The sequence below is a fragment of the Notolepis coatsorum genome (genome assembly GCF_963971535.1).
Source record: "Notolepis coatsorum genome assembly, chromosome: 12".
Classification (NCBI taxonomy): domain Eukaryota; kingdom Metazoa; phylum Chordata; class Actinopteri; order Aulopiformes; family Paralepididae; genus Notolepis; species Notolepis coatsorum.
In genome coordinates, this window is record NC_140176.1 from 71684779 (window position 1) to 71696781 (window position 12003).

The 12003-nt window shown below is 47.7% G+C and overlaps 1 long non-coding RNA gene across 1 annotated transcript; it reads left to right on the forward strand.

Annotated features, from left to right (window-relative positions):
- The first annotated feature begins 1619 nt into the window (after positions 1-1619).
- LOC311238108 lies at positions 1620-11983 on the forward strand. Its single transcript, XR_014620321.1, has 3 exons — positions 1620-1822; positions 10237-10280; positions 11424-11983. It is a non-coding gene; the product is annotated as an uncharacterized lncRNA (long non-coding RNA).
- Positions 11984-12003: the final 20 nt, after the last annotated feature.

Genomic DNA, 12003 nt, shown 5'->3' on the forward strand with positions numbered 1-12003 from the left:
CTGCACCTGGCTCGCTGATAACAAACTATCATTACACCTGGGTAAAACAGAGTCCATTCTCTTCGGATCAAATAACAAACTCTGCAAGACCGACGGCTTCTCAGTTACAGTGGGTGACAATATTGTCACAAGGAAATATGAAATTACATACCTAGGTTCCATCCTAGAGGCAAATCTTTCCTGTGACAAAATGGCATCCAAGGTAATAAAAAAAAGTCAACCAACGAACTAGATTCTTGTACGGGATCTCCTCTCTGGTAAACAAGAATACCCTGAAGACTCTGGCAGGAGCACTCATTCAAGGGTACTACGACTATGCTTGCACCTCATGGTACCAAAGCACCTCAAAGGCGCTAAAAACAAGATTACAAACATCACAAAACAAACTGGTCCACTGCACCTTATGTGACACTGTGAATACTGTGAATATATATTTCAGTTAGTTAGATAGTAAATTATATTGACCTATTTGTTTACACTGCTTGTGTTGTTTTTACTACCTGTACCCCCCCCCCCCCCCCCTTCCCCCATGCTGCTATGATGCCTGAATTTCCCCAAGGGGATCAATAAAGGAATATCTTATCTTATCTTACTCCTAGAAGCTAGAACCCACCTCGCCCACTTTGACTACCTAGGATGGCTTAGTAGACGACAGAGTACAGCAACTTGCTATGGGCCTGGTCTACAAGATACACTATACGACTAAGGTACCCATGTACAATGTCAAAATACTTCCCAAAGGTCAGTGAATTCCACGACCACAACACCAGAGGAAGCTCAACAAATCATGTTAAACCCAGATTCGGCTCAAACAAGGGACTAAACACGTTTAGCAATTATGCCACATCAATGTGGAACGCCCTACCCAAAGCTGTAAAGGAATGTGAATCCCTAGCCACATTCAAAACCGCTCTAAAAGAGCACCTACGGGAGGCTGCAATTCGAAACTGGCCACCATAATGTCCAAACCCCGGGCCCACCCCCACCCCCTCCGAATAGACAGTCTCCTCCCCACCGTATGTATATATTCTCTCCCCACCGTATGTATATTTCTCTCCCACCCACCCACCCCCTCCTAATGTACAGTCTCCTCCCCACCGTATGTATATATTCTCTCCCCACCGTATGTATATTTCTCTCCCACCCACCCACCCCCTCCTAATGTACAGTCTCCTCCCCATCATATGTATATACTCTCTGTCAGGATCTATGGGTAACAGTACTGTATATTTGCATATCATATATGTCACAAATGTAACAGTACTATATACCTGTATGTCAAGTATGTCCCTACGCCATAAATGTCATGATGTCATGTATGTTGTGTATGTCATAAATGTCACTATGAATTGAAAATGGGGGACCCTGATGTAAACAAGACAAACGTCTTTCTCTGGTCTGCATCCCAATTATTGAGCCGTACTGTATTGTACCCATTCTGCAATCTGTTAAATAAAAGTTTTCATTCATTCATTTCATTCATTCCTCCATTCATTCATCATTCATTCAATCATTCATTCAATCATTCATTCATTCATTCGCCTGGTGGTGGCGCAATTTCCCCCAGCGCTGCTTCCTCCTGCGGGTCACTTCCGCTGCACACGGCTCTCTATCGTATGCAGAAAAGAGAACGCTGCATCCTTGACCACTACATCCTTGAAATTGCATATATGTAATATTTCGATAAATAGTTATGGCTAGCTAACTTCCCCCCCACTAAATTATAACTCGTGTGATAGCTTGGTGTTTTTTGGTTTGCGTTTCCTCTGTTTATTACCTTTGTTAGCCATTGTTGTACCCTCGAAGTGCGTCGACTGAGGAGGTGAGTCCAGCAGGAGCTACTAGCAGCCATTAGCCAGTGTGCTGCCTGACATGTTATACATGGTCGTGGAATTCAAATACATAACGTTAACGCTATCTGGTGTGCTATGTTTGTCACAGTGTTAACTGGCTAGGTTACCCAATTACATTATCTTACAAAGTTGACTAAAACAAGTCCTTTATATTGTAGCAAACGGTGTGTAGCTTGATTAGCTATGATGTGCTAATGGTATGAACAGAGACGATACTCCCGCGCGGGGGTGGACTAGCAAATGTTATGAGTTGAAAATGGGGGACCCTGATGTAAACAAGACGAAAGTCTTTCTCTGGTCTGCATCCCCTTAAATGAACAATTGTGTGTATATTGAGCTGTACTGTATTGTACCCATTGCAATCTGTTAAATAAAGTTTTCAATCAATCAAACAAACAAACAAACCACTGAGCATCACTCAGTTTAGGAATCTAGACAAAATGTTAGCAAGTGTATTTTGACGTGAGACTGATGTATAGGACCCTATAATAGCTCGTATTATGGCCTTACATTAAAGGAACACGCCAACATTGTGGGGAAATTCGCTTGCAGTCTTCTCCAGAGCCAGACAATAAGATAGATTAGATACCAATCCCCCCTCTGTGCGTTCAGAGGTCAGCAGTCTAGCTTAAAGGAAAACTCCAACACTTTGGGAAATTAAGCTTATTTGCCATCTACCCTGGAGTTAGACAAGAAGATGCATACCTTTTTTCTTCTCTGTGCATGCAGTAGGAGTAGGAAGACGTGCACCCTTAGCCTAGCTTAGCGTCAGTCACTGGAAGTAGGTTCCTCCATTAGCCTAGTTCCCAACGTCTTCCTACTCCTACTGCATGCACAGAGAAGAAAAAGGTATGTATCTTATTGTCTAACTCCAGGGTAAAGATGGCAAATGAGCTAATTTCCCAAAATGTTGGAGTGTTCCTTTAAAACTCTGGGAGAAGTGTTTTGGCCAATGGTAGCCCCTTTCGGGACTGTGAATCAAGTGAATACACAGACTAACTACGTTAGTTGCTTATATCTACTGAAAAATCCATCCTCTTCTTAACATAAAGATAGAAAGTTATCCACAAAAAGCCGATAATCTACAATTCTCAAATCCATGTCAAGTCCAATCCACATACTGTCACTTCAGTTTCGAGTCTGTTACAGACAGATCTTTTTTATTGTGGCTTTGTCCATTTGTTCCCAAACGTTTCAGGCTACCTTGATAGAACGATTCAAGATTCAAGAGATTTATTCGTTGCATACATACACAAGACATATAGACTTGAAATGAAGGTGGTCATGCCCGCTTTGGTTGTGCAAAAAAAATACAAATAATAGAATAAAATAGGCAGGCAAGTCTTTCAGTTCAGAAAGATTGGTTTGTTTTCAGTTTTTTTCACTGGTACTGCTTCCACATTGTTCTGTATCGTTAGTGGCTTAGCTTGGCTTCGCCTTCTGCACTATCTCGCGTACGTGCACGCGTACTGAATAAACCACAAATGTACCTCTAATACCAGTATTAGTCTGACCACACCCCTCATCAGCTTACCTTCATAAGCAGGTGTGTGGTCACCTGCTCTCCTCCTTCTCGCTTTCACCACAAGGAAGAGGTGCCTCGGTAGATCCCCACACTTGACACCATGATGGAAGAAATTGGATTAGGAACAGCTTGGGAAACAAGGATACGTTGACATCATATCTTTATTTTCTCTCTCACTATTTTCGAGAAAATACGGCGATATTGTCTTCGTACTGGAGTGTCTAGAAGATGATGATCATTCTACAAACCCTCCACCGGTTTTCGTATTGGGAGCACGCCGCTGCATGCTTCTCAACTGCAGTTCCTTGCTGTGTTTGTTGGGGTGAAACCTGTCAGGCCACAGCTGAACTGTCGGACATGCCGCTGTTGTGAGGAGCGGTGCGTTCCAGGTTGGGTGAGTAGTGTTTGCTGGCGGGCTCCACTTGTCTGTTAGTGCTATGGGGGCTACTAGACAAAGTTTATGGAAACCGGCCCCAGGCTAGGGTCCTTTGTTTAGCCGTCTAGGCGACAGAAGGCCTTGGTCTGGCGACCATTATAGTTTTAACTAGTGGGCCGCGACCATTGACACTGGTGATCCCTGTGTGTTCTGGACGAGTGGATTCTCTCTGTCACCGTGTTAAGACCCCATCTTTCATATCCAAATGAGAGTATTCCTTCACGAGGGGATATGTGCATGTAATGTGCGATAGCGGCAGATTCATGTTCAAAGTCAGCTATACAGGCCAGTTGGTACTGTGCTGATTCCGCCGGACGTGTTGATGTCACCGTTGTGAAGCGGTGTTGACGTCTTGTTTTCTCTTTTCTCTTAAAAAGTGAGGAGGGTTCAGAACGGCGGCCTGTCTGGGTGAGTGTTATGTCATTGTTTACATGTTCATAGCTTACGGTTAGCCGGTCGGTGGCCTGGCGCGGGGTAGCTTAGGCTTCTCGCGCGCCGCCGGGAGCTCGCTCCTGATCGCGTGCGTCGTAGATCGGCGTCTCGCGAGCGGAAGCGATAGCACCAGAACGGTTGGAGCAGCCGTTAGCTTGATGCTATTCTGTTGAACGTGCTTTGATTTTTAACATGTTTTACACTCTTGACCACGACGTCATCTTTGACAGGGGATGTTCGTCAACCCTGCCTGAGCCTAGACGGGGATTGCGTCAACAAAGAGGGCTGTGTTCTACGGTGGCTTATGACTGCACTTCGCTGATCTGCGTTCCGGGCAGGTACGGGGTTGGCCAGACCCTCATAACACGTCTTCTGGTTTTACCTTGCTAAATGTATTGTGAATGACGGTGTTTTTTCCCAAAACGTGTGTTGTTGCAATGCATTTGAGATACGTTGCGGGTTGTGTGTGAGCTGTTTTTGTCACTGGCAGTAGCTTCTCTGTGCAGGTCGTGATGTATTGATCTGGTTGTTGTGTGAGAAACATCATGGTGTTTATGTGTACCGTGTACTCACTACTAAGGCAACTAACCTATGAAGCTATGCTTGGTGACGAGTGAGTAAAAGAATGTTCTTTCTCAGACTGTAATGACAATGGACAGTGAGTTCACACATTAACAGGTTTTCCTGTTTTAACTGGCCGTATTGAGGGTAAAATAGGAGGATTGTGTTTTTCCCCCCCCGGTTCCCTGGGGACTTTATCACCTCCTATCAGACATGTTGTGCATTAATTGTGTCTTTTGTGTGGTAGGGATACGAGGTAACTCTCAGCTTGATTGCTGAGGTTGTGCTAAATCTGCTGGAGAAACTTATTTCCTAAAGGGAAATTGGTTTGGTTGCTGTCATGTGTGCTTAGCAAGGCCTGTGGTCGATACTAATCAAGAATGATGTATTCTCTCATTGTGATGATGATGGGTTGTGTGTGTCATGTGACCTGCAACTGGGTTGTACTGACCACAGAAGCACATGTGTATGTTGGACCGGGGTTCTTAGAGCCCTCTCTATTCTGTGTTTTTCCTTAGTAAAAATCAGATAGCAGGTTAGCTCGTGCGCTGTGTGGAGCTGTGAAACGCTTCATAGGGTTGACTATGACTGTGTCATATTCTCTTTTTGTCGTTACGTCGTATCATGGGTGTGGGGTCGTAAAGGGGTGAACTGGTAACCTTTCCTCTCCCTGTTGTTCTGTCGGTCAGGGGTACACCCCCTGTCCTTCAAGGTTCCCGTCACGTGGCGGTTCGGCACGTTACGGGGGGGGGGGGGAGTTCCTGGTCCCACGGCCTGGTATATTGGGCGTGTGCACCGCAGGAATTCCCCCGCCATAGAGTACGTCACCGTGCGCGTCTCTGTTGGTAGGACTTCCGTGTGCTGTTCAGGTCCATGTGATGGATCTGTTTTCAGGGGGGGTGGTCAGGGCTCCTCCTCACCAAGCGCCTACTCAGGCCTTCTGTGAGTTCGGACTCCTTCTTCCATGTGATCCATGTGAGGAAGCCTCCATCAGAGTACAGAGCCTTCCTCCTCAGATTGTCAAAGTGAGTGGACCCTCTAGAAGGGTCCTTTTCTATTGTATATTCGATTCAATTCGTTTATTGAGTGTGTATGGGTTCGGTGCCTCTTCCCCGGAGGCCCTAAAACCAGTTTTTTTACATGGCTCAAGGTGCAATATATTCTTTTCAATCTGTACAGCTCGCGTGGGAAGTCTCTCTGGGGATCCCCGTCTCTTTCCTATGGGAGGGTGGTGGGATGTAAAAATGTGAACATTTTTTACCCCGGCTGTGTAGACTGGGATACATACTGTTGATGCTTCCTTCTTTCTATTCCAGAAGTGTTGGAGTTAGGGAGTGTCACACCCCTCTTGTCGTTCCCCTGGGCGCCTTGGGGATTCAATGGCAGGTCTAAATAGCCTGTTCATTGATGGGGGTGTGTCCCGACGCACGTATAGTGCTAGCTCGCTGTAAACAGGCGATTGACTGGCACGCCTTAGTTGCTTGTGGTTGAAACAGCGTTTTTATAAAGCAACTGAGATGGGGGTTTTTCCTCTTCCGGCGACCACATCCCATGACCTGGGTGGGTTGTCGACGGATCCTCGTTCATGTCTGGGGGATGATGACGGGATGGATCTGAACATATGTAGTGGGGTCTCACGCCCTTGGGGTGGGCCACCAGGCGCGGTTCGTCCCGACGTCTGGGTGGCGCCTTCTTTTCATGTTAAGATCAACACGCATATCTGCCCTTTTCCTGGGGCATGTCGGCGTGGTTAGGGCACGGGACTGGTTCTGGTCACGCTGGTCCAGATCAGTTGAACCCGTTGTCCGCCGGGGATGCAGATCTGCTGTTCTGGTACCCTGAGGGACTTGGGCTTTTTTCAGGGGGAAAAATGCCAGGTCGGTCTGGGTGTCACAGGGTTAAGCGCTATGGAGACCCTGGTTGGGTATGTTTTTACTCAGCACTGTCGTCATGGCTTACAGCCATGCCATTCTGTACGCGCTCGATCTCGTCGGATCTCGGCCGCTACACAGGTTGGTCCTGGTTAGTACTTGGTTGGGAGACCGCCGGGGAATACCAGGTACGGTGTGCTTAGGGGCTGGTTCTCCATTGTTTTTCGCTCCTCTCTCACGCATGGCGAAGAGGGGCCTGTGGGGGTGGTTTTTTGACCTCCTCTGGTGACCCTGTGCTTCCCGTACCGCCAGGCCCGGTCCGAAGTGATGTTTGCGACCCGTAGGCCTGGGTTAACCCTTTTTGGAAACTGAAACACTTGTACTGCGGTATAGCCGGTGTATACCCGCAGGTGTGTTTTGGAGTTTTTTCTTGAGGGGTTATAGGAACAACCACCGCATTGGGTAACACCGAGGTGGTTGGTTCCCTGGTGTGTTGGAGCAGTGTCAACTCCCGGGTTCACCGGTTGAGGGTGCCCCTGCACGTTCATGACGTCTGCCAATCGTGTCAGCCTTCTCTGCCTCGACCCCTCTGGGTGGGGGTTGTTAAATGGAGGCTTGGTCATGCAACACCGCCAGCTTACGCTCCTTCCGCCGGGGCGGCTGTGTTCAGCTGTCCCCTCTGGCGCCTGTCTCGTCCGCAGTCTCCAGGCTAGGGTTAACAGCCTGTTGCCTGGTTTTTCCCCGGTGCGCTGCCTGCTTCCGTTGGTTAACCTTTTTTGTGTGCTTACGGCCATGCTGACTGCCTATTCTGCAGGGTCAGTGTGCCAGGCGGTGTACTATTGGGGGGACGGGGCCCGCTCGGCTTACTGGCCTGGTTGGTTCCGCCTGGGAATACCAGGTGCAGTAACTGAGGGGCCTTTGTCCGACTACGCTGGCGATGTGGGGGGCGGGGCACTACGTGCCCACCTGGTGGGGTCTTGATGCTGGCATCATGGACTTCTCCGGGCCCCCATTCCAGGGAGTCCAGTCCTTTTGGTGGGTCTGGGTCTTCCTTCGTGCTCCGCTGCTACGGCCTTGCCACGGGGTTGGGTTTGCCCTTGACCCCGTGATTCTGGGGGCAGTAACGAGGTTGTTCCTCCGTTCGTTCCCGGGTGGCATGCGGGTTGTGCGTGTGTGTAGTCGTGGGTCAAGCCACGGTCTGCTCACCCTGTGCGTTGAGTTGCTTGAGTGCCTCTTCGCACGGTCGGGTCCGTCGCCCTCCCGTGACGTCCCTAATAGGGGGGCTACCCTCCATTAGGGGGGGTCGGGGGGGCTCGGCCCTCCCTGTTCTGATGGTTTTGGGGGGCTGTCAGCGGGGTGTATTTGTCAGCCAAGTGGCTCCGCTTGGCCTCCCTTGTGCAGAAGGCGAAGCCAAGCTAAGCCACTAACGATACAGAACGTTAGGTTATGACTATAACCAAGTTCTGTTAGTTAGGGGCGATGCTTGGCTTCGGACGGCCGCTGCAGCCCTTGACCTCACCTTGTGGTGAAAGCTTGGGAAGGAGGAGAGCAGGTGACCACACACCTGCTTATGAAGGTAAGCTGATGAGGGGTGTGGTCAGACTAATACTGGTATTAGAGGTACATTTGTGGTTTATTCAGTACGCGTGCACGTACGCGAGATAGTGCAGAAGGCGAAGCCAAGCATCGCCCCTAACTAACAGAACTTGGTTATAGTCATAACCTAACGTTAACGTTAGTAGTGAGGGAATTTCATATAATGGCACATCTGTTTCGCCATTACTGTAACCTACCGCAACGGAGGGCTTGCTTTGTGATGTCCCTCCCAGAAAACGCACTCGTGTCGCAGGACAGGGCAGTAGTCTACTATATGATTCAATAAGCCACGGCTGGCACACACTAACGCATATTATTCACTTGCCACAGTCGATGTAATACCAGCCACGATGGCCGTCAACATTTATATTTGCAGACCAATTGAAATTATAGATGGCCATTGGCCGGTATTTACCAGCTAACGGAAACCCAGCTGTCACCTGTACTAACTGTGTTCATGTTGTAAACTTGTAACCAACATTGTCCAGCTACACCACTCTGGTTCAGTAACTAACTTTAGTCCCAATGTTTAGACCCGGCGCGGGGGCAAGTCAGTCTTGTTTTGGTCTGACGTGTTTGTTTCGTTTAGTAACTTATTATACTGTGAATTGGTAGAGCCTGAGGTGTGTCCAGCAGTATAACTGGTAGAGCCTGATGTGGTGTGTCCAGCAGTATAACTGGTAGAGCCTGAGGTGTGTCCAGCAGTAGCAACCCCTCCTTTTTTACCACTGCAACAAAATATGAAAAAGAAAACTGAACAAAGCGCAGTGCCACTTTCTCATCTTTTGCTTGGAGGTGGCTTTGTGGCGACATTACAGATTGTACCTTTAACGGCAACTATAAAACAAACCTGGGAGTAAAGATAGTTGGCTAACGTTTTTAATAGTTTTTTTTTTTTTTTATTATCTTTTCCCCCCTCCTTTTTCCGATTTTTCTCCCATCCCACTGTTAGTCGTTATGCCAATTCCTAACCCCCTTCCTGGTTGTTGCGCACCCCCCCCCCCCTACTGTTGGTCCGAGAGGCCGGAGACTGTCGCATGCTTTCCTCCGACGCATGTGCAGCCAGCCTGGCAGCGCAGATTCTCACTGGGAGAGTGTAACGTGTGGAAGGTCGCACTACCTCTCTCCAGATCCTACCCTCGCTGTGCAGGCGCCCTGACCGAACTGTAGGGGTCGCTGTCCACAACGCCCAGGACCCACCCACGGCTTCCCTCCCCTAACTCAGCCAAACGAGTTAGTATAGCGATCAGCCCAAGCCAAGGCAATGCTGACTCTCCGGGAGTCGAGACCGCAGCCTCTTGCATTGGTGACGAGCACAATCTCCGCTACGCCACCTGACCGCCTAACGTTTAATAGTTGATGACGTTATTAGCCTAATTATCATTAAATCTGTGCCCTATATGTCATCAACGTCAACCACACAGTGACTTGCTGATTGTTACTTTACGTGCCATAAACCATATGGCAGTATGTGGACACTGTTTCCTTTAAAAAGCATTGCCCTTTTGAGAGTTTCACATGTTCACTATGACTGTTTAGTCTGACCATGTGGATTTCTATGGTTGAATGAATGTTTAGTTAAATATGTATCCAAATGACTTCCCAAAGCAGAACGTTACATTAACCTGGGCTGGGGGGCTTCTCTCATGGTCACCTTTTCTATCTATTTCATACAATGGGGATGTACATCAATATGATGTATCGTCCAATGGAGTGTGAGAATCTTTTGGTGTTATGGGTACATCTGGTGCATCTTGAGCATAACTGCTCTGGAATGTTCCTCATATAGATTATGAAGTGTCTTGAAGCTAGATGAGAATTGTGGGAACTCTTAGATTGAGTTACCCCCCTCCCTCCAATTAAACATTTTAATTCCAGAGTAATTTCTCCATAGTTTAATTAATTTTAACTTTTAGTTTGGCATTGTACATTTGCATAAAACCTCTTTTCCCATTCTTGAAGGTGGATAAAATGTCAGGACCAATGTCACAGTCACCACACTACAGGTGAATGCATTCTCATTACACTGACATTAATGTTTCAGAATGTTGCTCAGTGCTTCTCGGTTAGAATGAAAAGATCACTCTTATCAATGTACATATAACTAGGGATGCACCGAATGGGAAATTCTTGGCCGAAACCGATACCGAAAATAGGAAACAGTTGGCCGAAAACCGAAAGCCGAAAGGCCGAAAATGATTCATAGAATAGATTTTTTTTTTACCAATGTTGTTCAGCTACCTGATTATGGAAAAATATATGATTATGGCTAAACTTAACTTAAATAATCACTATTATGGGTCTTTTTGTATCACAAACAGTACTGTATTTGCAAATCTGGTATGTCATAAATGTATAGATGTAGCAGTACTGTCTATCTGTATGTCATGTATGTCATATATGTCCTGATTAATTGAAAATGGGGGACCCTGATGTAAACAAGACGAAAGTCTTTCTCTGGTCTGCATCCCCTTAACAATTGTGTGTATTGAGCTGTACTGTATTGTACCCATTCTGCAATCTGTTAATAAAGTTTTCAATCAATCAATCAGAGAGAGAGAGAGAGAGAGAGGCGGACATCTGTGCTCTACTGAGCACACCTTTCTAGTCCCCAGATGACTTTGGCACAGTAGACAGCGTCAATGTGAGAGAAACAATCCCTCCCCCTCTCGCTCTGAATAATATGCATATTAGATCACTCAAGTGATATATATATAGTAAATAAGGATAAAGTATGTTAAAGACGCATTTATTGGACTTGTTGCGCGCGGAGTTTACATACTGTAGAAACAGCGCGACTCCCGAGGAGATGCATTGCTCCCGAGTCCCAAGAGGAGTATCACGCAGGACTGAAGAGCTCACAGCGCGCATGTAATGAATCCGCGTTTTGATGACATCATCACAACAACACGCGAAGGTTGCTTCTGTTTCAGTGATATATTTTCGGTGAAAAAACTCTTTCGGCCAAAAGCCGAAAGGCCATTTTCGGCCGAAAACTTTCGGTGGCAGAATTTTCGGTGCACCCCTACATATAACATTGAATATCCCTTTTTGTGTGTCGGTCTGTAGAAACTTCTCATAGGAAGTTTTAAAGATGTCTAATTTATTACAACTGCTAAAAATGCCTTATCAACTGTTTCCTCATTCAGAATGAGTCCGCGGAGGCAGGAAGATTTCCGGAGGTTCCCCTGGGACGACCCTGACTTTGACCGCGGCTTTGTGGACCAAGGCAGGATGCCCTTTGATGGGAAGCGCCACCCAAGGGAGGATACTGAGCAGCAGCGGGGCTCCTACAGACAGGACACAAACCAAGGAGGGCAGAGAAGACCCCCGCTTTCCCCAGACCCCCATCGACCTGGGAACTTGCATCACCCACCCCCAGAGAAGTTCTACCGCAGGACCCCACCACCCCATCCTCGTGAACTGGGCTACAATGAGCGCAGAGCGATTTCTCCAGAGCAAGCCCCCCACAGGCACAACGTTGAAGGAGCCAGAGGAAGAGGAGAGTTCAGAGAAGAATTTCCAAGCTTTGAAAATAGGGAGAGGCCGGCCCACTCGCCTCAGAGGCCTCCCAGAGAGATAGTGCCGTCTCTACCTCCGCCTCACTCAAGCCACCAACAGAGAGACCCCTCAGCGGGCTGGAGAAGAGATGACCAGGCCAGAGGTCTGAAGAGGCCCAGGGACGGCAGTCCTAGGCCAATATCACACAACCTAGGCAGGGGGGAGGGG